Genomic DNA, 23,623 nt, shown 5'->3' on the forward strand with positions numbered 1-23,623 from the left:
AAACCCTGGGAGATAGTGAAGGATAGGGAAACCTGGCACGCTGCAGTCCATGGGGTTGCAAAGAGTTGGACACGACTTAGCGACTGAACAACAACAACTGAGTGGAGAAGGGAAACAGGACTCAGAAATAGATTCAGAGTATGAGACAGGCAGTGCCAGGCATGAAGCAGGGCCCTGGATAGCCCAGGAAGCCTAGGAGCCTATGTTTTGGGAGTAGGAGGAGAATAGAAGCAGATCATCCCTGACTGCATCTCCACTAAGTCCTTATTGACTCTGACACAGGTACACAGGCCCTTTAAAACCAGTTTTTCATAGGCTGTTGTTGTGCAACACTTGTCTTCATCAGTCACAAAGCCTCAGACCTTGCTGCAACACACATGGTGTGACTCTTTGCGTCATGTCTACGCATCTCTGGTTTCAGTGTCTCTGCCAATCACAGGCATTTCTGGATTTTTTTCTTCCAAAGTGCTCTGAGAATAGGGGCCTAAAACCCACAGAGACAGAGACTCATTGCAACCATCAGCCCTCACCTGCTCGCGTGGATTTTCCTAGCAGAGTTGCCCTTCATACCTCAATAAGCAGGGAGCATTTCCCCTACTGGCCCCACTCCGCCACCTCCTGGCCTCTAATAGAGGCAGGAGGTGAGAGGCAAAAGGCCAATGAGTCTGTATTATTCTCAAACAAGACAATAACCCCTGTAATAACTAGGGAACATTGGGGTTCCCCTAGATACTTGTTGAGCATCCTCCCTTCATGCTCTGCTTTGCAGACACATCACTCATCAGATGCTGAGTCATGGATAATTCACCAACTATTTTACTGGTCACATTACTTCACAGCAGATAGAAGCTTCCAGTTGGCCTGGAGCCCTCCAAGGCTAAAAAACAAGCCTTTTTTTTTTTTTTAAATCATGTTGAACTTTTAGGTTCTAAGAGTTAATATACCTAAGCCCCAAAGGGTACGCTTAACATAGAGGAGCTCTAGATAGTGGCCCTGACCCACAGATCTATCTGTTTCTTGCCTAGATTTTAAAAGTGCAAGTCTATTTTCTCTGCTCTTTCTGGGAAGCTTACCTAAACAAGTAAAGATGAGCTATAAATGTCTTTCAAGACTTGACTTGTAGGTTCTAATTATAACGAAGTGATAATAATATTACTTTGTGTTTTCCCTGTGCCTTTCTTCCAGAGTGCCTGGAGGACTCTCAGTTGTGTGAGGGCAGGTATGACCTGTCTGTCTGTGCCTACATGCAAATTCAGTTACACATTCTTTGGATTGGGGCTCTAAACTCATTTTCTTTACCAGAGCCTGGGGCAGAAGAGTACATCACCTGGGCTCACTTTCCTGGGTGTTATCAGATGGAGGAGCTTTTCATCTGGGCGGGGCCCCCGGGGGCTGGACCTGACCCTAGGGTGGTTCAGAAGCCTCCATGCGGCTCTGCCCCATCCCTCCCCACCAGGATCTGGGAGCCTCTCCACCAGGGCCTGAACTTCCCAGACTCTTTGGTGCCAGAGTGAGCTTGGCGTCCTGCTTTGCCGCCAGGGATAGGCCTCTCCTCTGAACGAGCTGAAATCCCAAGCCTGAGCTTGGTGGACTCTGCACTCTCTCGTTGTCCCTGCTTCAGGGCAGGGATGGGCCTGCTTATGTACCCGCTACTTTGTGCCAGTGCGACTTGGGGCAGGCATCACCCAGAAGCTAGGTTCCATCTTCCAGGATCCCTTAAACCTTGTATTATGGGCTCTTCCCCCTGACTCTGAAAGGAAACCTAAGCAGACCCTCTGACTTCTCAGGTCCATCTTAGCTAAAAAAGAGGCCTATAGTCATTGAAGTTAAAAAAATAAGAGACTCAATCCAGAAATAAAAATGTCCATTCCTATGTACTAATAAAAACTATGAACCAGATTTAAAGCTGAGGCTTCTCCTGGCTTCCAGCTCAGGCCAGCCGTGGGAGGGAGGGCAGCCGTGGGTCATTTTCCTTCCCTCCTTCTCCTCCTGTAACTGCTGACTGCGGTTTCTGACCCCGCCACCCTCCCAAACATGCAGGCTTGCACACACACACGTATACCAGGCAGTTGGAGGAAAAGGGAGACCTGGAGAGGAAGCTGGAAATTTCTAGCTTTCTCAAGACTTGGTCAGGATTACAGTTTCATCTTCTTCAGAGACACCACTCCCCATCCTCCACCTCGGCATCCCCAGGCCAGGACTGTGAGCTCCAGAACAACAAAGGTCAACACATCTAGATTCCAGAGTGTGCTTACTCTCCCTCTGTTCCTGGAAATCCAGTAATGTCTCTGCTTCTCCCAGCCGAGATCCCTTTACCCCACCCCAAGATGACTTGAGGGGCAGCAGCAAAGTCTCCATGGTCATCTCAGCATGCATGGTCTGCTCCCTGCATTCTTTGATCTACACTCACTCGCGCAGCCCTCTTTCCTCACTCGGCCATCAAAGCCACTAGCCTGTCTGTGTAGGTTTTCCAGGCAGTTTCAACCTTCTGCATCTCCCAAACTAAAGGCGACACATTTTAAGTTCTCCGTAAGCCCCTCTATGGTGAGAGGAAGGGCATGCATCTTTTCCGTTTGTGTGCAGGGATGAAGGAAGCCCTCAGAATACCACTGGTTTTCTCCAAAACTCTCACTGAAAGTCGTCTCTAAAGTTCCATTCTCAACTCTACTTTTAAGTTGGATGTTGAGAGGGCATTAAGAATTATCTCACTGGATTTTTTTTTTTTCTAGGCCTTAGTACCTAATTTTGAACCTTGTACCTCCTTTTGAATTGTGGTGTCTTTGGATGTAGCCCAAATCTTGTAGGAAAGGGATGCACCAGCAGAAATCCTACCTAGCCTCTCTTGGGGATTTTAACATCACATGCTCCCAGAGTGCTGGTTTTATTTGAACACAGATTTCCCCATTTCCAAGTTGGAGCTTTTATGAACCCAAGGTGTTAAATCTCTGAGGAGAAATGGAGCTAGGGTTTCTGTGTGTATTTCCTTGTGAAAATCAGTATAGCTGGTCCCCTTGGCCTTCACCAAAATGTACTTAGACTTTTCAACAAGGGGAAGGGAGCCATAGTGTTTGAGTACATATTACAAATGCATCTTGTGAATGCCTGATATCCACAAGGAGTTTATCCCATTCAATCTCAATTCACTTCTTCAATTAAGATAGCTCTGGTATGTCTTGAAATACCTAACCCTTCTGGTAGTATCATCTAGATGTTTAAAAAGAACAACTTGGAAAAGCATCTAGACATAAAAATGATGGTCAAAGACAGTACCCAGGATATTAGTAATGTGTCTTCCTTATCAAGGTAACTATATTAGAACACTTACTAAAATTCAGTATCAGAAAATATTTCTACCTATACTCAAACTTGTAAGCTTCCTTTTACTTGCTAATGAGGAACTGTGTATATAACTTGGTTTGTTTCTCATTTTGCTTTGCTTACCAGGAAGCTCAGAACTAAACTGAATGTTCCATTGCAGTAATTAATTCATTCCAGGAAGCTGATATGTCCATCTAATTCTACTTTTATTTGGTTTCCACCATTTCTTTCTCTCTTTAAATGTTTACTTGTATTTTTGATATATTTTAATATTATAAGCCACCTTCAATCCTTTCCTTAAAGTCATCAGGATACAAATCCTAAATAAACATGAACAAGACTTTCATTTGTTCATTCCTTCAAAAATATTTATTGATCACCTTCTACATGCCCAGCATTTTGCAAGTCTCTCCCCAGAGGTGGAGAGGAGCTGGCACTACCAGCTGTCCTCTCTCTTCTTGGGACTTGAGCCCAACTGTATCGAGAGAAACAATGGTGAGCAAACAGATCTTCTCTTCCCTCAGAGCTCACAGGGCGCCAGGTTTGCATGCAGGAGGAGGGGCAATAAAAACTCAGGGCCCAGGGCAAGAACCTGAGAATAAAAGTCAAGAGACAATGGAGTTATGGACACAAAGGGAAGTGAGTTTCCAAAGAAAGGGTAGCCCTGCTGCAAAGAGATCAAGAAGACAAGAGATGTGCTCACCAACAATAAAAAGGTAAAAAGGTCACTAGCAGTTTTGCTGGAAGATTGGATGGGAGGTAAAGAAGTAGAAACAGCATATGGAGACAATTCCTTCAAGGAGTTTAGCTGTGGCAGAGAGAAGTAGGGTGGCTGTTGGAGGAGGATGTGATGGCTGCACTCAGAGTGGACTCAGCCCCAACAGGGAAGATCGTCTTGGTCCCTTAAATGATTATTTGAATTTCTGTTGAGTTCTAAGTCTCCTTATATTAGGGTCAATGCAAATTTCCCAGAAAAGAGAGGGTCCCAGGATGCCAGGGCTATCAGGTCAAAGAGACAAGGAAGGGAGCTGGCATGTAAACTGCTAGCTGGTTGGTTGTCTTCTCTTCTCTGAAGTATCACAGTGGGTGTAGCTAGTATTGTCCTCAAGTACCCAGGATCCCAGGAGCACCTAAGGACTCTGTTCTCAATGCCAGAATCGGGTGCGCTTGGCTACCAATCCACAGGTGGCCTCCATCCCAGCCTTCCAAAATCTGCACAATCAGCTCCTCCACCCAGCAGAGGAAGAGGGCTACCAACAAGGCCCATGAGCACAGGAAACGTTATGGCACTTTTGCAACCAGAGTTCAAGTCCCACCTGGCTCTACAGTGCTTGCTTTCTCTATTTACCCTGAATTAGCTTGATTCATCGGAGAAAGCAATGGCACCCCACTCCAGTACTCTTGCCTGGAAAATCCCATGGACGGAGGAGCCTGGTAGGCTGCAGTCCATGGGGTCGCTAAGAGTCGGACATGACTGAGCGACTTCACTTTCACTTTTCACTTTCATGCATTGGAGAAGGAAATGGCAACCCACTCCAGTGTTCTTGCCTGGAGAGTCCCAGGGACAGGGGAGCCTGGTGGGCTGCCGTCTATGGGGTCGCACAGAGTCAGACACGACTGAAGCGGCTTAGCAGCGGCAGCTTGATTCGTCTTAAGGATGGCTCCATTGACTTAGGAAAGCAGCCTGAACTGTAGTTTTAATGTTGTGACCCTAAGAAAGGAGCCAGATATCTTCAAGGCAGACAGTGGGGCCACGTGAAGCTTTTCCAAATTTACTTTCCCAACTGATGTAAGAAAGGTGGTATCTTTCTCCAAAATCACAGTGACTCCATATGTAAGGACAAGACATTTCACCTACCCTTCTTTTTCTATCATGCACTTAACTTGTACATCATAACAACATTCGATCAACTGTCTCCTAGTTTACAATGAGATTTTTGCAGCTACTTGTATTCCTTTCTTTGTCTTGGCTGCCAGGAGGATCATATTTTGGCTTTATTTTCAGATACAGTAAACTTCTTGACTTTTTGGTTGGCATATTCATTTAACCACTTGCTTAGGCTCTTTTTACTTTGCTCATATTTTATTTAGTTTCTCAGTTCACTTCAGTCACTTAGTCATGTCTGACTCTTTACGACCCCATGGACTGCAGCATGCCAGGCTTCCCTGTCCATCATCAATTCCCAGAGTTTGCTCAAACTCATGTCCATTGAGTCGGTGATGCCATCCAACCATTCCATCCTTTGTTGTCCCCTTTCCCCAGCAGCAGGGTTTTTTCCAATGAGTCAGTTCTTCACATCAGGTAGCCAAAGTATTGGAACCTCAGCTTCATAATCAGTCCTTCCAATGAATATTCAGGATTTATTTCCTTTAGGATTGACTGGTTTGATCTCTTTGCAATCTGAGGGACTCTCAAGAGTCTTCAACACCACAGTTCAAAAGCATCTATTCTTCAGCCCTCAGCATTCTTTATGGTCCAACTCTCACATCCATACATGACTACTGGAAAAACCATGGTTTTGACTAGACAGACCTTTGTTGGCAAAGGTCTCTGTTTTTTAATATGCTGTCTAGGTTGGTCATAGCTTTTCTTCCAAGGAGAAAGTGTCTTTTAATTTCATGGCTGCAGTCACCATCTGCAGTGATTTTGGAGCCGAAGAAAAGAAAGTCTGTCACTGTTTCCATTGTTTTCCCATCTATTTGGAAGAACTGATGCTGAAGCTGCAGCACCAATACTTTGGCCACCTGATGCAAAGAGCCAACTCATTGGAAAAGACCCTGATGCTGGGAAAGATTGTCGGCAAAAGGAGAAGGGGGTGACAGAAGATGAGATGGTTAAATAACATCACTGACTCGATGGACATGAATTTGAGCAAACTCAGGGAGTTAGCGGAGGACAGAGGAGCCTGGCATAATGTAGCCCATGGGGGTCACAAAGAGTCAGACATAACTTAGCAGCTCAACAACAAAGTTAACCTGTGATCAGAGATAAACTTGCTATTTCACCGAAGACTTCAGACATTCAGGCAAGAGTGTATGTGTGTGTAACAAGACACAGCGTGGTATAATCATTGAGAATGTGAGCCTTGAAGACAGACCAGGTGCTGCCTACTCAGTTGCTCGGTAGAGTCTGACTCTTTGCGGTGCCATGGACCATAGTACACCAGGCTCCTCTGTCTATGGGATTTTACCAGCAAGAATACTGTAATGGGTTGCCATCTCCTTCTCCAGAAGATCTTCCTGACCCAGGGATTGAACCCATGTCTCCTGTGGCTCCAGCATCGGCCTGTGAATTCTTTGCCACTGAGCCACCTTGGAAGATAGACTGCCAGGGTTCAAATCCCAAATATACCACTTAACAGATCAATGACTTTAAGCAAGTTCCTTCACTCTGTGCCCCTCAGTTTTAATTATGAGAGTCAAAATATTTACCTTATAATATGATTGTGAGGATAAAGTGATAATACATTAGTATATGTAAAGTGCTTAGAACAGGTGCTCAGTTAATGTTAATGGTTATTGTTAATGTGAGGCAGGTAGGGAAGTGATGCCAAAAATCTAGGTCTTTCATCCTGGAACCTTGGCCAAGCTGTAGAGCAGAGAGAGGGGGCTGGACAGAGTGCTAAATGACTTAGAAATCACCTTGCCCTGCTCAGCAAGTCTGTTTCCTGGTGAAGACACACTCTCTTCCTAGTCTCCCTACTTTTATTGGTTGGACCAAGAAACTCCAGAGGGAGCTGTGTCTATTCCTCAGTTCAATCCATCTTTTGAGCTTTTAATTCCAATGGTTTAATTTTTTAATTCTTAGACTTTCAATTTGGTTCTTTGTGATTATTTATCAGTGGAGTCAGTTTTTATTATTATAAAGATATATGTGCTCATTGTTGAAATAGGCATATAGGGACCCTGTGTTCTCTTGCCCAGAGAAGTCCTTTTCAGCTCTTTCAGTTGATTGTTTGGGGTTTACTGCTCCATCTCTAAATAACACGTTTGTGTTATTGTTTCTTGTCTGTTTATTTGCTTTGGTGGTTAGAAACATAGTGCAATCCCACTATGGAAAACAAAGGTGTAGTTCTCTTGCACCGTTTATCCATTCACCCACTGAGGGGCCTTTAGTGTTTCCATATGTTGGCCACCTGAATAATGCACATAGGGGTGCATACATCTTTTCTAATTTGTGTTTTTATTCTCTTTGGATACATATCCAGCAGTGGACTTGCTGGATCATATTTTTAACTTTTTGAGGAATCTCTGTACTGTTTTCCATAATGCCTGCACCAAATTACATTCCTACCAACAGTGCCTGAGGGCTCTCTCTTCTCCACATTCTCACCAATACTTGTGGTTTGTTGTCTTTTTGACGATAACCATTTTGACAGGCGTTAGGTGATATCTCATTGTGGTTTTGATTTGTGTTTTCCTTATGATTAGTGCTATTGAGCATCTTCTCATGTATCTTCTGGCCATCTGAGTGTCTTCTTTAGAAAATGTCTATTCAGGTCCTCTGCTCATTTTTTAATTGGGTTGTTTAGGTGGCTCAGTTGATAAAGGGTCTGCCTGCAATGCGGGAGATCTGGGTTTGATCCCTGGGTTAGGAAGATCCCCTGCAGAAGGAAATGGCAACCCACTCCAGTATTCTTGCCTGGGAAATCCCATGGACAGAGAAGTCCATGGGGTCACAAAGAGTCAGACACGACTGAGTGACTAACTTTCAATTGATGTCGAGTTACATAATTTCTTTGTATATTTTAGATATTAGCCCTTTGTCAGACACATTGTTTGCAAATATTCTCTCCTATTCAGTAGAGTGTCTTTTCATATTGTTGATAGTTTCCTTCACTGTGTAAAAAGCTTTTTAATTTGATGTAGTCACATTTGTTTCTTTTTGCTTTTGTTTTCCTTGCCTGAGGAAATAGATCCAAAAAGAGTATTGCTAAGACCAATGTCAAAGAGCATACCTATATTTTCTTCTGGAAGTTTTATGGTTTCAGGTCTTATATTTAAGTCTTTATAATCTATTTTGAATGCATGTGTCCTGACTTCTTTTTGATCATCCCATTCCTTTCTTTACTTACCTGTAACACTTGCTCTGTTATCAATCAAGTTGTTCTCATGTAGTGAGTTTATTTCTAAGCTCTTTTCCATTCTAGAAATGGTTTCTTTGTTTATCCCATCCCCATCAATTCTCCCCTCCCCCAAGTCTTCATTGCTAGGGTTTTACAGTCAGTTTTTGCCACCTAATGGGGCAAGTCCTCTTCCTCCTTCTACTTCTCCCTCTTCAGAATTTCCTCTCCTCTTTCTGGCCCTTTGCCCTTCCATGTACATTTTATAAGAAGCTGGGATTTTTCTGCAGAATATCCGCAGAATATTCCCAGGTTTACAGATAAACCTGGCCAAATTGATCTTCTTGATAGTGAATCTTCTTATCCTTGAAACTGATTTATTTTTCATCTTGAAGCCTTTTAAATCTATCTTTTCATGAATTCATATTTTTACATCAAGGTCAAGACAGGTTTTTAATGTTAGTATCAAAGCTTGGATTTCCACATTCTGTAAATATGAGATTAGATCTCACTTTATACACAGTACAACTCCCATTCACCTCTGACTTTGAGTTCTCTTTTTCCTTCTGCAACTTGGTGATTTTCCTTTCTGACTTCATGTCTACTTAAATATTACAAGCACTTTGATTATATTGTACCCAGAAGTTCTCAAATATTTGGATTGAGTCAAGAGGTTCCCTTTGTGTGTTTATCATCTTTAGCTAAAGTCCTCCCTAACTTTCCCAATTTCACAAATGAAGCAGAGCTTTGGAAAGTCTGTGATAAGATTTTATGACTTTCTATCATTGGCCATGTCTGTCTGGACTAATTCTCATCCTTCTCCTTTACAGCTTCCTCATTTGCATGAATTATCAACAAGGGCACATCTACTTCTTCAACATTCTGATGACTTTAAAAAGCATTAAATAATAATAGAAATAGATTTATTAAGAGCTAAATTTGCACATATTTTATTAGTCATTTTCTTCATGGATGGAAAAATTCAGAAACATCTATGGTAATAGCCAATAGCAGAACTTTTCTGGACTGCAGATCACAGGTCTTCATCCTCTCCTATCTTTCCCCTTCTCAAAGTAAACAAAAATGCTCGTTAACCCCAGAGGCTATCAGACAAATACCCACAGAGCTGACCTTGCTTGACTCCTGTTAGAAACACTGCATACCATTAGAAATAATTTGCAGCGTTATGACCCCAGCCAGCAACTACAATGTCAGTTTTCAACAAACTCTTGCTGAGTAAGAAAACAGAAGATTCAACCACATTGGTAAGAAAGTCAGATGTTCTATTTATAGGCTATGGGCTTGTGTTGCTGGCTGCCTTCTGCAGAAAAATCCCAGACATACTTCCTCCTCTGAGATGATCACACTCTATAGACACACATTCTCTTCCCAGTACAGTCAAGTGAAATAACTCATAGAGTTGGGGAAGTTCTGTAACAGAGAAAGGTAAGCAGAGGATATTTCACAAAGAGTTTAAAGCACTGTGCTATCTTGAAAGGAACAGGAAACAAAGAAATGAAAGAGATCTCTGTTTTTTCAATGGACCTGAGCTAATTTCTGCTCTATAGGTCTAGATCTTCTTTTGGTATCACAATGAATGGGATTTTGAGAGTGTTCGTAGCTCTTAGAATAAAAATATGGCAAAAGAGTCTAAGTGCTAGGTGTTAGTCACTCAGTTGTGTCTGACTCTTTGCAACCTCATGGACTGTAGCCTGCCAGGCTCCTCTGTCCATGGAATTCTCCAGGCAAGAAAACTGAAGTGGGTAGCCATTCTCTTCTCCAGGGGATCTTCCTGATCCAGGGATTGAACTCAGATCTGTTGCCTTGCAGGCAGATTCTTTCCCATCTTAGTCACCATGGATTTCCCCAGAGAGTCCTAAATCCCCTGTTCAAAAATAGTGAAGATAATGGAGTAAAAATGTGAATTAAGAGGGAAATGGCCTCTTTAGAGGGAGATTACCTGGTGTTTGAAGGAGAAGATGCTGAAGCAGCCCTGTCTGGCAGCCCCTCCCTTCTGGAAAAGAAGATAATCTCTGAGCCCGGGAAGAGAAGGGTGGTTTGGGCTCCAGGAGTCTTAGGGGCATTCAGATAATAGAGCCTCTGCTTCTTTGCAGTCACCCAGAGAGATGTCTCGGTGGAGAATAGTTAACTAGGAGGTAAACTGTAAGGGCTGGGGAGGTGGGGGGACCCGGGTGCTAGGGGCTGGGACTTTCAGTCCCTGCAAACACTGTGAACCTAAGCACAGGGTGGAGACAGCAGCAAGGCCCCCTCTGAGTGCTCGGATCATGAGCACAGCAGCGAGTGACCAATGTGGGTTGAAGGCCAGAGAGCCTTCTGGACACTTCTGCTCCATGTGAGTTTCCTCAGACTTCTCATGACTTGAGGAGAATATTCCAACCCTGATAATGAATAGGATGTACAAAGAGGAGGCTCAGGATAAGGTGCAATTTGATTTAGAAAGTAATCGAATAATTCTGTGCCTACGTGTGGTGTTTGAAAACACACATCTCCCACGAAAGCCACTTTTTTTTCTTTGTGCTTAGATGCCAGGCATGGAGAGAAATACTCACATGCCTAACTCTTACAAAAGTCATTTCAATTTACATATTACTGTCAATTTAGACATGGCTTTGAAGAGGAGCAATATCTGACACCCCACATCCTAGAGGGCAAAAATATTTAAACTTGAAAACAAGGCAGTGTGTGGATTTTGTTCTGTAAATAACATACCATATGTAATATAAATCACATTTCTACCTGGTCTTTGTGCAAAAACTGCCAGCTTTCCATTAAGATAAAATATAAAAATGAAGAAAATCAATGAGTACTCTCTTAGGAGAGGATGAACAAGAGTCAGAATCCTGGGTTTTGGAATGACTGACCTGCTCAGAAAACGAGTATTTAGATCCATGACCATGCCAACCCCACCAAAATAAAACAGTTGAGTCCTGGATTCTTCCCACTTAACAGGTGAGGGAAATGAGTTGCAGAGAGGTTAAATACCTGCCGAAAGTCACACCGCTGATAATGAAAGAGACAGGAATTGAACTCAAATTCATCTGATTTCAAAGTCTCTGAAATTTTATAGTTGAAGTTAATCCTTCCCTTTCTTGATCTCTCCATGATGTTTTGATAACCTTCCTTAAGATCTGACCACTTTAGGGACTTCCCTGGCGGTCCAGTGGTTAAGACTCTGTGTTTCCAATGCAGTAGGCATGGGTTCAATCCTTGGTCAGGGAACTAAGATCCCACATGCCTCGTAGCCAAAAAAAAGAGAGAGATTTGACCACTTTATTTAAGATTATTCATTCTCCATCAGGAAAAAGAACTGCATCTTGGCCCCCTGCAGTGACATTCCAGACTGGAAGCAAGAGAAACAATCACAGAAGCAGCACTGATATCCCCAGTTTTCATTCTTTCTTTCTGGAAGGAAGGTGGTGTTGGAGGCGCCTACACAGAACTGCACTGTCTTCAGCTTACTGCTCCCAAAATGCAATTTCAGAGCCACTTCCATCCCCCCTCCTCCCCCCAGAACCAGCCAGACGTCCTCCCACCCACCCGCCATGTGCTGGCCATGTGCAGTCAAGCTGCCTGGCCCTAGCGCCTCTGCAGGGTGGCAACAGCTCGGGCCTATGAGTAATCAGCTGCAGAAACCTCACTGCTCACCAGCATCCCTTCATCTCGAGCTAGAAATAGCCCTGGAGTTTCCATGTACCATAAAGAGCAGAATAAGGGTGGGTGTGGGTAATCTTTTTTTTTTTTTAAAGCTATTTGGTACCAAACTGCTTTTCTTTTAAGCTGTGCACATGAGTTCTCTGCAGTGTCACAGAGTCTATCCGCATTTGGGGAAAGGATGCCTTATGCCGCCAGCCAGACCTGGGTCAGCAGCTTAGCAACCCCTCTGTTGGCCCTCCCAGCCCCCTGCATACCTTCAGGGAAGCAGGTGGCTCGTCTCCTCTTGCTAACATCTTTGGTTTTAAGACGTCTTGTCACAAATCTTCCTGCTCTTACTAGGAGACAGCCTTTATCACCATGAGGACTGGGTGTGCTGGAGTGGGGATAAGGAGGTCGGGGGGAATCAGTGGTTCAGAGTGAGGCCATCAGAGTGGGCAAGGCTCTACTTTCTGCTTTCTGATTGAATAAAAATGCAGGTTCCTTCCACACCCTTCTTCATTACTCTCATTCTTCCTAAGAAAACGAGGACTCCTCCGTGGGCTACCACCTCCTTGGGACTCCTTTGACACAGCCTCTCACCAATGTTCACTGTCAAGAAAAAGAGTGTGGCTTGGTTTCAGCCCCTACTTACCCCTTGTCTGGGTGCCTTAAGGAGTGCGCAACCTGCCCAACTCTGTGAGGCATCCCTTGTCCTCTCTGCCCACCCCTTCTTATCAGTCTAGGGATGGGCATTTCCCACATCCACTTCTGCTTTCCACAGTCCATTTCCTCAAGGTCAAAGAATCAGCTGCATTCTGTAAACCCACTCTCTTGACAGTTTTAATCTGAGAGCTACCAAGAAAGGAAGAGTCCCTAGATGCCAAGGATCCAGATTACAAGGCAGAATTTTTGTTACCAAGTTGTTATCTCAGGCACCTGTCACAGAGTTTGTAATTTTCAAACACTGTGGGACATTAGTAACCTAGCTTTCAAAATGTATTATTGCCTGATTCTCCTATAAAATCTCCTTTTACGTAGTAGGATATAATAAGGGCTAAATAAAAACCAAGGAAAGACAATTCTAAGTCTTGAATAGACTGAAAGCCCTTTGTTCACCAAATATGTATCAAGTGCCCATTGTGTGCCAAGAACTCGGCCAGGTGCTAGGTTACGACAGTGAACAAGATGACATGATTCTTCCCTTATAAAACTGACATAATGGGGAAGAGAGAGATTAAACAAAGAATTCTACAAATATACATCATTACAAGCTATAAAAGGTCTATGAATGAACAGTACTCACTGCCCTTGAGAACAGAGAGTATGACTTATTTGTCTTGGTATTGCCAAAGCCTGTTACTTAGTAGGTGCTAAATGAATAGTTATAGAATCAATGGATGGATGGGTGACTATAGGAAAGAAAGAATGATTGCATAGCATAAGAATCATGAAAAAGTACATCATTAGTAACAGGTTGTGAGGATTGAGAGCCATTACTACAGGGCAATTTTCTCACCTTAGTAATTAAACTTTTGTTGTAATCTGAGATGATCAAATCTCTCTGCAGGTCAGCTGTCAATTCATATGTTGTCCATAGAGGTTGGAAGTCTGGGAGGAACTCCTTTATTGTTTGAAGGAGACCCAGGTTTGATCCCCAAATCTAGAAGATCCCCTAGAGAAAGGAATGGCAACCCACTCCAGTATCCTTGCCCAGAGGATCCCATGGACAGAGGAGCCTGGCGGGGTTGCAAAATCAGATACGACTGAGTGACTAAGCCTGTACATGCACACACATACTTAAGCATATCTTTTGAGGGTGCTAACATAAATGTAAATGGTTTTTAATTTCAAATTCTACTTGATCATTGCTAATATACAGGAAAACAGAGTCTCAGGCACACAGACCTCATCAGACCTTGTTTGTTACTCTCTGAAATTCTTTTACTAAATGTACATTTCTGGAAACCAAGTAATTTAAACAGTCCTTCAGTAAGGACAGGCAAAATTTGCTGTAGGCAAAACCTGCTGCTTCTCCATTCTCTCTGTAGGCTACCTTTCTCTACAGGCTCTTGTTAGTATTACATTGAATCTATAGATCAAATTGGGAAGCACTGACATAGTGACAATATTGAGTCTTCCTATTCATGAACATGAAAGTGAGAGCTACTTAGTCGTGTTGGACTCTTTGTGACCCCATGGACTATACTGTTCGTGGCCATCCATGGAATTCTCCAGCCAGAATACTGGAGTGGGTAGCTTATCCCTTCTTCAGAGGATCTTCCTGGCCCAGGCATCAAACCGGGGTCTCTTGCATTGCAGCCAGATTCTTTACCAACTTAGCTATAACTATTCATGAACATAGAATATCTATTTATTTAGTTCTTCTTTGATATCATTCATCAGAGTTTTGTGTATAGATTTTGTACATTTTTTGTGAGGTTTATACTTAAGTATGGGCTTCCCTGATGGCTCCGATGGTAGAGAATCTGCTTGCAATGAAGGAGACCCAGGTTCAATCCCCAAATCTAGAAGATCCCCTGGAGAAAGGAATGGCAACCCACTCCAGTATCCTTGCCCAGAGGATCCCATGGACAGAGGAGCCTGGCGGGGTTGCAAAATCAGATACGACTGAGTGACTAAGCCTGTACATGCACACACATACTTAAGCATATCTTTTGAGGGTGCTAACATAAATGTAAATGGTTTTTAATTTCAATTCTACTTGATCATTGCTAATATACAGGAAAACAATTGACTTGTGCATATCAACTTTGTATCCTGCCAGCTTGCTATAATCACTTATTAGTTCCAGGAATTTTTTAGATTTTCTACATAAATGCTCATGTTATCTGTGAATAGATAGTTTTATATCTTCTTTCCTAATCATTATACCTTTTATTTCCTTTTCTTGCATTATTGTATTTGCAAGGACTTCCAGTATGATGTTAAAAGTTGTGGTATGAGAGGACATCCCTGCCTTATACTTGATCTTAGTGGAAAGCATCTATTTCTCATCATTTAAGCATGAGGTTAACTGTAGACTTTTTGTATTAATAGATAGTATTTATCAAGTTGAGGAAGTTTCAGGCTTTTTAACACACCATCTTTTTTCTACCTTTAATTATAGTTAGTTATGTTAGCATCTTCCTCCCTTTGGCTTCAGGTATTCTCATTGGGTCTAGTGTAAGGGCTGGTTCCTCCCTATTTTTGGTATTTAAAGATCTGAGTACATTCTTGGGGAGTACACCACATAGATAAGAAGCTCTAGAGTTCCCTACTGAATCATGGAGTCCTTTGGGACAGTCCCTTCTTCACTGTGATTAGTCACCTCTTCCTAGAACACTCTATTGTAAATGAGGATTCAAAGGGAAGTCTGTTGTTGTTCTCCAGGGGCTGGAGGAGACAGGGCTGACCTCCAGAAGGTAAGATGTGTGGGAACACTTCAATTGCTGAGGATGTAGGGGACAACTGAATGGGATAAAGGAGTTCCTCCCAGACTTCCAACCTCTATGGACAACATATGAATCGAAAGATGCACAACTTGAATTTAAAATAAAGGACTACTTTGAACACCCTGTGCCTGGCCAGCTAAAATAAACCATGAAACCCATCTCTTTCTGTTATAGTCTGTAGTCAGATTTGTCCTATTTCCCTAGAAAAAGGGGGAAAGCCCCAGGGATAGGGGCTAGGAAGAGGGAAGAGAGACATTCAGTTTTGCTATTCACAGAGTCAGGGCTGACAACCTGCACCGCTGCACAAAGTGTGGCCCACTAGAGCCAGTTACCAAATGACTGCTACATCGGGGTGGGTGGCTGCTGTGTGATGAACCTTGGCCAGAGAGTGGGTGCCATATAGGTTATAGAAGGTCGAAAGCCGCTTCACACCTCTCTCCCCGTCTGCAGCAGCCACCCAGGCCTTCTGTCCCCTGATATGACATGTTCCTCCCACAGCCCAGACTTTGCACATGACACCCTTTGCTCTTCCATCTCCCTCTCCTCTTTGCCTAGGTAACACTCACTGCTGTCTTAGATTTTAGCTTAAATATTGCTCCTTGGGCAAGGCTCCCCTCTGATAGACATCCACAGTACTGTGCCCTCTCCTCCCCAGCACATAATACTGTACACATTTTACATTTGTTTCACCACTGTTTCCCACATCAGAAAGCGAAGTTCTCCAAGGGCAGTGACAAGTCTGTTTTGGTTCACAAGGCAGTTCCTGTCTAGCACAGTGCCGGGCACCTCAGAGACCCATAGTAAATATTTGCAGAGAGTCCACATACTTGACCTGGTGGCTGGGAGGCTAAGCAGGCAGCCAGTACTGGATGGTGGGGAAGCTGATGCCAAGAGGGGAGTGAAATAAGTGTTTGTCATTCAGTAGCATCCAACTCTGCGAACCCGTGGACTGTAGCTTGCCAGGTTCCTCTGTCCATGGAATTCTCTAGGCAAGAATATTGGAGTGGGTTGCCATTTCCTTCTCGAGGGGATCTTCCCAATCGAGAGACTGTACCTGGGTCTCCTGCACTAAAGGCAGATTCTTTACCTTCTGAACTTCCAGGGAAGCCCAAGAGGGGAGTGAGTGTACAGAGCCAAAATCCAAGTCAGAGTGTGGGAGACTGTGGAGCAGGGTCAGAACCCAGAGATGAGGGATTATGTTTAGTAAAACATGGAGGAGTCCCAAGGCAGCTCTGGGGAGGCAAAGAACAAATGAAGAGGATCAAACTGACAACAGTCAAAGTGGGGAAGAGCAGGTTAAGCAGGCAAGTGGGAGGGGTCAGCCAGCAGAGGCTGCTGCCCAGGGTAGGTTTCTGCATGCCTAGGTGGGCAGACCGCATTTAATGGGCGAATGTTATAGAGCAGGTAGAATGTAACTAGAGACTATCTAGAGCAGTTCTCAATCCTGGCTGCACACTTGAATCTCTGGGGGTATTTTCTAAGATAATGACCCAGGTCCCATGTCCAGAAATTCTGACTTTTGTTTTTATCTAAAAGGAAAGAGAAGCTATTGAAGATTTTAAAGGTGTGTGAGTGTGTGTGTGTGTGTGTTTGTGTTTATTTGGAAAACATGCAATCATGTTTATTGGGCAGATCAGCTAGAAAGTTATTAGGCATGTGACTCAAGAATAGGTAGTTTTCAAATACAAAAATACCATGTATTTTTCAAAAACCCAAAACAACACAAATGTGGTTTCCCAGATGGGATTCTAGAATAGAAAAATGATATTATATTGAAACTAAATCTGAAAAATGCATGGACTTCAGTTAGTAATAACATATCAGTGTTAGTTATGACAGGCTTTCCAGGTAGTTCAGTGGTAAAGAATCCACTTGCCAATGCAGGGGATGTGGGTTCCATTCCTGGTTGAGACGATCCCCTAGAGAAGAAATGGCAACCCACTTCAGTATTCTTGCCTGGGAATCCCTATGAACAGAGGAGCCTGGTGGGCTATAGTCCCCGGGGTTGCAAAAGAGTTGGACATGACTGAGCGAATAATCAACAGCAATTAGTTGTGACATCTGTTGTGACAGATGTGCCACATTCATATAAGATCTTAACAACAGAGGAAATGGAGTGCTGTGTACATGGGAACTTTCTGGACTATCTTTGCAACTTTTCTGTAAGTCAAAAACTACCCTAAAATAAAAAGCTTATTTTAAAAAGAAAATTAAAAAAATAAAGCATAAGAGGAAAAAAAAGAATAGGTGCTTTGGAAAAGCATCTCATACATTTAAAATATGCAGTAGGGTTGGGAACCACTGTTCTAAAACAATAGTCTTTAATCTTGGCTGCACAATTACATTCATCTGGGGAGTTTTTAAAACGGTTGATGTCTGGACCTCCCTCCCAGAAATTCTGATTTCACTGGATGAGTGTGGCCTGTGCATGGGGATTTTTCAAGACCCCACCAGATGTTTCTAATATGTAGCCAGGGTTGAGAACCACTGCTTTAGAGATTTGTGACTCAAACTGTGGTCTGAAAACCAGCAGTATAGACATTATCTGAGAACTTGCTAGAAATGCAGAATCTCATCCCAGACCTACTGACCCAGAATCTGCCTTTGAAGGAGAGTCTCTGGGGGATTCTCATATATATTAAAGTTTAAGAAGCATTAATCTAAAAAAGTGATTTGCAAAGTGTGTTCCCTGGAGCAGCAGTGGCAACATTTGGGAATTTGTTAAACATGCAAATTCATGGGTCATTGAATGAGAAACTCTGAGAGGCAGGATGCGAGATTCCATTTTAACAAGCCATCCAGGTGATTCTGGCACATGCTAACATTTCATGAACCATAAATCTAGAAGGACAAGGCAATATTTCAGACTGAAAAGCCACTAGGGAACCTGGCCATCTGAGTATTTTAGAGGCTTAGGGGTTAACTCACTTCCGTAAACTCTATGTGTAACTTTAGCTTCTAAATCCAAAAGACTGAGATGAATAACAGTTTCTCTTCTGTGAGACCCACCTTCCTCCCATCTTGGGACACATCCGGTCAGAGCAGAGCTTGACATTTTTCTCACGGTCTCTCTGATCTCCCGTTCAGGATCCCTGCCAGAGGCTACAGTGACTCCTGCCCCTAAGACTGCCTCGCTGATGAGTTTCATATGAAACAAAGGAAAGATGGGGCAGCGCGAGCCGGAAAGGGAAACAGCACAGCCATGGAGACCCGAACGGCCAGCTCTACAAACTAAGGAAGCAAACACTTGTCTGCTCACAGGAACTGGGTCTTCTTTGTGACCCAATGCACAAAGTGAGACCTGGGGAAGTGAGAGAGACCACTGCAGTCAACTTCAGGAAGGAGAATGCTCCCCACAGGTGCAGTTCTCGGGCTGCTCTCCTCTGTGTAACAGCCTGCAGCCCCAGGTGGGATTTGTCACAATATATCCAACTCTTTTCTTGTGACTTAGCCAGGCCTTGGGCAGGCAGCAAGCTGTAGTTAGAGTGCAGGTTTTGATAATGGGACAGGTGGACTAACATCTCACACTAATGAGATCCAGGATGAGCTTTCCCTCTGTTCTCTGTTTTTGTGGATTTTCAAGCAATGTTCAGAAGGATCTGTAAACGTGCTTCAGGGACCCAACAGAGGGCTGAATCTCCACTGGAGAGTTTAATTTGGTACAGAAATAGCTTTATATCCTGCTCATCCTCCTCCCTTTGTAGGAAGTGGGGGGCTCCTTTGGTGAGACAGAGTAAAGACGAAGATACTTTGCTAGCGTTAAGAATGGGACTTCCCTAGCCGTCCAGTGGTTAAGAGTCTGAGCTTTGATCCCTGCATCCCACATGCCATGCAGTGCAGCAAAAAGAAAAAAAAAAGTGTTAAAAAAAAGAATGAGGTCATATCAATGAGAGTCATATGCTTCTGTGATGGGATCATTGAGATATTATTTTGAGGTTTGTTCTTGCTATTTTTTTTAATGAAAATTTTACACTCCTTCAAAAACGATTTATATTACAGACAACCTCTCTGTTAGCTTTTGTTTTTCAAAAGCCTGAGTTTCTTCTGAGTTTATGAAAAGTGGGAAGGAAAAGAAGGCAGAAGCAGGGTGACAGAGGAGGGAGAATCCCCAAGGCTGAGAAGGTGATGGGCCCACAGGCCCTAAAGATTATGTTGACCCCTGGCCCGTTCTCCGAGAAAGTGGCAGAATTTCCAGAAGGAAATGTTGAACAGGGCACCTAGGAGGTAGAGCCTAAGCATGGCGTTCCCAGCCTCCACAAAGATCCAAGTACAGAGCAACAGTTCTGACTAAAGTCACTGGGTAACAGGGGCCTTGAAAGGGGACTAGCATGAGCTAAATATCTGAGGGTCTTTGGGGATCTTCGCACTGCCTTAGAGGTTTTAAGGTCCCTAGTAATGACTGAACTCAAATTTTCTGCTAGCCCAGTGGACCAGAGACTTAAAATCAGATATAAATAAAGCAAGTTAGTGTGACATTTCTCAGGTCCCTGGATAATGGAATAAGATTCCTGCCTGCTCCATTAGCAGAAGAAAAACTTGTCCTATGATTTAAAAGTGTCTGAAAGACCCCAGAACACTTCCACAAAGGGACTAACATAGCAGCTAGTAAGGAGGTGTCCCCAGTTCCCGGAAGAACCTGATCAGCCACTTCAAATCCATCGCCAATGCTTGAAAAATAGCACTCACCTTCCTGGGGGGCAGCTGCTGGTCTGCTAGAAGGTAGGATCAACCAAGCATGCGGTCACAGTGATCGTTCTAGGCTGACTTGAGAGAATGCTCAGGAGGGTCCCTTGAGCAGGAATACCAGCCTCAGCCTCTAAACTTCCTCAGTAGAATATTTATTCCTTCAAGTCTTCAGGTCTTCAGACTTCAGTACACGTATTCCTGGGAAACCATAAACCTAAGTGTTTGTAATTAGTGTTTCTCAGGTGTGTTCAATGAAAATAGTTGGATCAGAATCCCCTGGGGAACTTGATCAAACTCGTGTATTCCCGCACCCTGCCCCAGACCTATTGAATCTGGTCTTCTGGGAATGAGGAAAGGGGCAGAGTGTCTGTGTTTTTAACAAGTATCCCAGGTGACTTGGTCCTCTCAGTTCTGAGACCTTCTAGGGTGGAGTTAGGGGAAGGGCAACGACTTGACAGTAATCCTGTGTGGTGCAGGGGTCACTATCCTGGGGGTTGAAGACCAAAGAATAGCCTCCAGTGTCTGTGTGACTCTAAGCGGGTGTGAAAGGTCTGTGCGTATGAGCTGATACGTGTTTCTGTGGAAGAGGCCCATCAGGGCTCTCAAGCCTTGCTAATGAATTCAAGGCCCTGACAGAGCAGCATGTGTCAGCATCACCCTGGAACTTGTTCGAGATGTCTACTCTCAGGACTTCCCTGGTGGTCTAGCAATGCAGGGACATGAGTTCAATCTCTGGTCGGGGAACTAAGATTACACATGCCGTGGAGCAACTAAGCCTGGACGGTACAGAGCCAGTGGGCCACAGCTCGGGAATCTGTGGGCCCCAAAGGAAGATTCCACGTGACCAAAGGAAGACCCCCACCCTGTGCCGCACCAAGACCCGAGTCAACCAAATAAATAAAGGCATATTTGAAAGGAAAAAAAAAAAGGAATGCCTACTCTCAGGCCCCACCCCAGTTCTGTGGCCTCAGAATTTGCCTCTTAACACAACCCCCTGGCCATTCTCTTGCACATTAAAATCTGAAAAGCACTGATCTATGGCACGCGGGGACACGGAATGGTTTTGTGTATTGCAGCAGACACCCTCTCCAGGCTCTTGCAGTGCCAAGAGCAAAGGCCTGCTCCTCTGTGTGCTTCTGGGGATCAGCCAGCCTGGGCCTCCCATTGAGTGGCCAGCACCCTTTCCCATCTGTGAGCTTCAGACTCCCCACCAAGAAGGTGAGGTCTGCATGGGACAGCCAGAGCAGGTGCCCATCTGCTCCTGGGGCTGCAGGGTCTGACCCCCTGGAGCGGCAGAACTGAGAGGTGGTAAGAGAAAGGGGTGAAATTGCACCCCCACTCCTTTGGCTGCAGGCTGTGTGGGCAAGAGGAACAAAGAGGGCGCGGGGGTGGCATCTCAGCTGCAGGCTCCCTCTGAAGCCTGCCTTACTGTCCTCCCGCTGCTCAGAGCTCACCCACACCGCCCTTTCTCTTCGACAACGCCTGCCAGAAAACTCATTACTCTGCTCCCAACATGTGGCTGGCCAGGGGCCAGGGTCTGGCTGCCGACAGAGTGACTAACCTCTTAGCCAGCGATGGCGTTCCCCTCCTAGCAGCAGCTGGCACTGCCTCAGGCAATGGGCACAGCTGGGGCAGCTCTGGCCGTGGCCTTCAAAGGCTTCTTGGCTCCATTCTCTGTGTGTCACCACTTTCCTACCTGCTCTGTCCCTTCCTCTTCTTTCTTTATTCATCTCTAATTCCTTCTGCTGTTATTTCTCCCCACTCCCCTTCAACCCATTGTCCTCATCTGCACAGGAATACAGTTCAGTATTGCCCAGAGTTACTGTCCTTTAACCCCACATATCCTTCTAGCCACTGCTCTAGTTTCCTCTCCCCCAGCAGTAAAACTTCTTGGAACAATATTCTTCATGTATTATTTATCATTCCTCCTTTCCATTCATTCCTTTACTCGCTGCAACTTGCCTTCTATTCACACAGCTCCATCCAAACAGCTCTTACAAAGCCCCCCATGCCCACCATGGTGTAAATCCAACAGGTGCTTCAGTCTCTCCACTGGGCTTGACTTCTCAGCAGAAGTGGACACAGTGACACTCCCTCAGTCCTTGTCTCCCCTCACATCCCAGACTTTGTATTCTTTCTAGTTCCTTCTTAGCAGCTGCTTTTGTCAGCTTCCTCTTCTATTTCACCCATGAATGTGTCAGTCTATCTTCACTCAGCTCTGGGCCCTCCTTTCTTTTTTCCTGTCTTCCTTTTTTTCTAAAATTTAGGGTCTAGAAGATTTCATTATAGAAAAACAGTCATTTTTTTCCTGGAGCATCTCAATGCAGGCTGAGATTCATCCCTAAGGAGCGAGAAAACATGAACCTTAATTTCTAACCATGATAAGTACTTTGAAAAAAGTTAAATAGGGAGAGACCCTAGTAGAGCCCCTCATTTATACTGATGTTTATTGGGTGGGGGGAGGGGAGACCTCATGAGAAAGCAACATTTAAGCTGACACCTGAAAGATGAGTGGAAGTTGGGCAGGTGCAAATCAAAACAATACAAAAAACAGCAAAGGCTAATTCTGATGACATCCACATTCGTACCTACAACCCAGACTTCTTCTCTGTGCTCTGTTTATACCTTCTGGACATATCCACAGGATTGTCACTCAGGCATCTCAAACTTACTACAATCACAACAGAAATTTGTGTTTCCCCACATGTACTCGTTTTCTTTCAGACTTTTCCTCCTTTAGTTTATGGCTTCATTTTCTACTTGTTGCTTAAACAGAAACCTGACAGTCCTTATTGACCCTTCACTTTCCCTCACTCCACAAGTACACCCCAATGACAAGACCTGTTATTTCTACCACTAAAACATATCAATAATCCATCCCCTTTACTACCACCAACCTGGTTTAAGCTTCCATCTTTTGTCACTATCTTTTGTCTGGATGACTGCTATAGCTTATCAGGCAGCTCCCCTAACCTACACACAGGCCACACCCCTTCCATTTTCCATGCAATAGCCAATGTCACCTTTAAAAGTTGTGGCATTCTTGAAATCCTTCTACAGCTTCCCCTGTAACTCACAGCACATGCTCTCTGCAGGCATGTGGGATCTGGCCCCTGCCCATCCTCGAAGCTTGGACTACCTTCTGCTCGCTCACTGCACTGAACACTCATGGCCACCTTTCAGTTCCCCAAAGCCATCCCACTCTTATATGCTGCTTGTCACAGTCCAGGTGTCTAGACAAGCTTTTTCTCTGAACTATTGAGTTCCCATTCTCCAGAGTGGTAGAAACTTAAACTAAGCCAAGTTGGAGTTTCTCTGGTGGCGTCTCACTTCCTGGAAGCTGAAGTTGTGTCAGGTCACTGGGTTGGTGAAGGCCCATTGGTCCTACGTCATCCAACCACAAGGGTGTCCACGGAGGCATCCTTTGTTCTCCTAATTACAGGCCATGGA

General features: G+C 44.2%; 1 long non-coding RNA gene across 2 annotated transcripts in view; it reads left to right on the plus strand.

The window, feature by feature from the left end:
* The window catches only part of LOC147363037 (uncharacterized), a 147,770-nt gene extending 126,669 nt beyond the window's left edge, over positions 1–21,101 (plus strand). Inside the window, exon 3 of one of the 2 annotated variants that reach the window (XR_015136721.1) lies at positions 18,575–21,101. This is a non-coding gene — a long non-coding RNA (uncharacterized LOC147363037). The remainder of the gene's footprint in view (positions 1–18,574) is intronic. The other variant, XR_015136720.1, reaches the window with a different exon arrangement.
* The last annotated feature ends 2,522 nt before the right edge of the window (positions 21,102–23,623 follow it).

The sequence above is a fragment of the Bos grunniens genome, chromosome 11 (genome assembly GCF_055505025.1).
Source record: "Bos grunniens cultivar Pamir isolate PY7600 chromosome 11, Bosgru_T2T1.0, whole genome shotgun sequence".
Classification (NCBI taxonomy): Eukaryota; Metazoa; Chordata; class Mammalia; order Artiodactyla; family Bovidae; genus Bos; species Bos grunniens.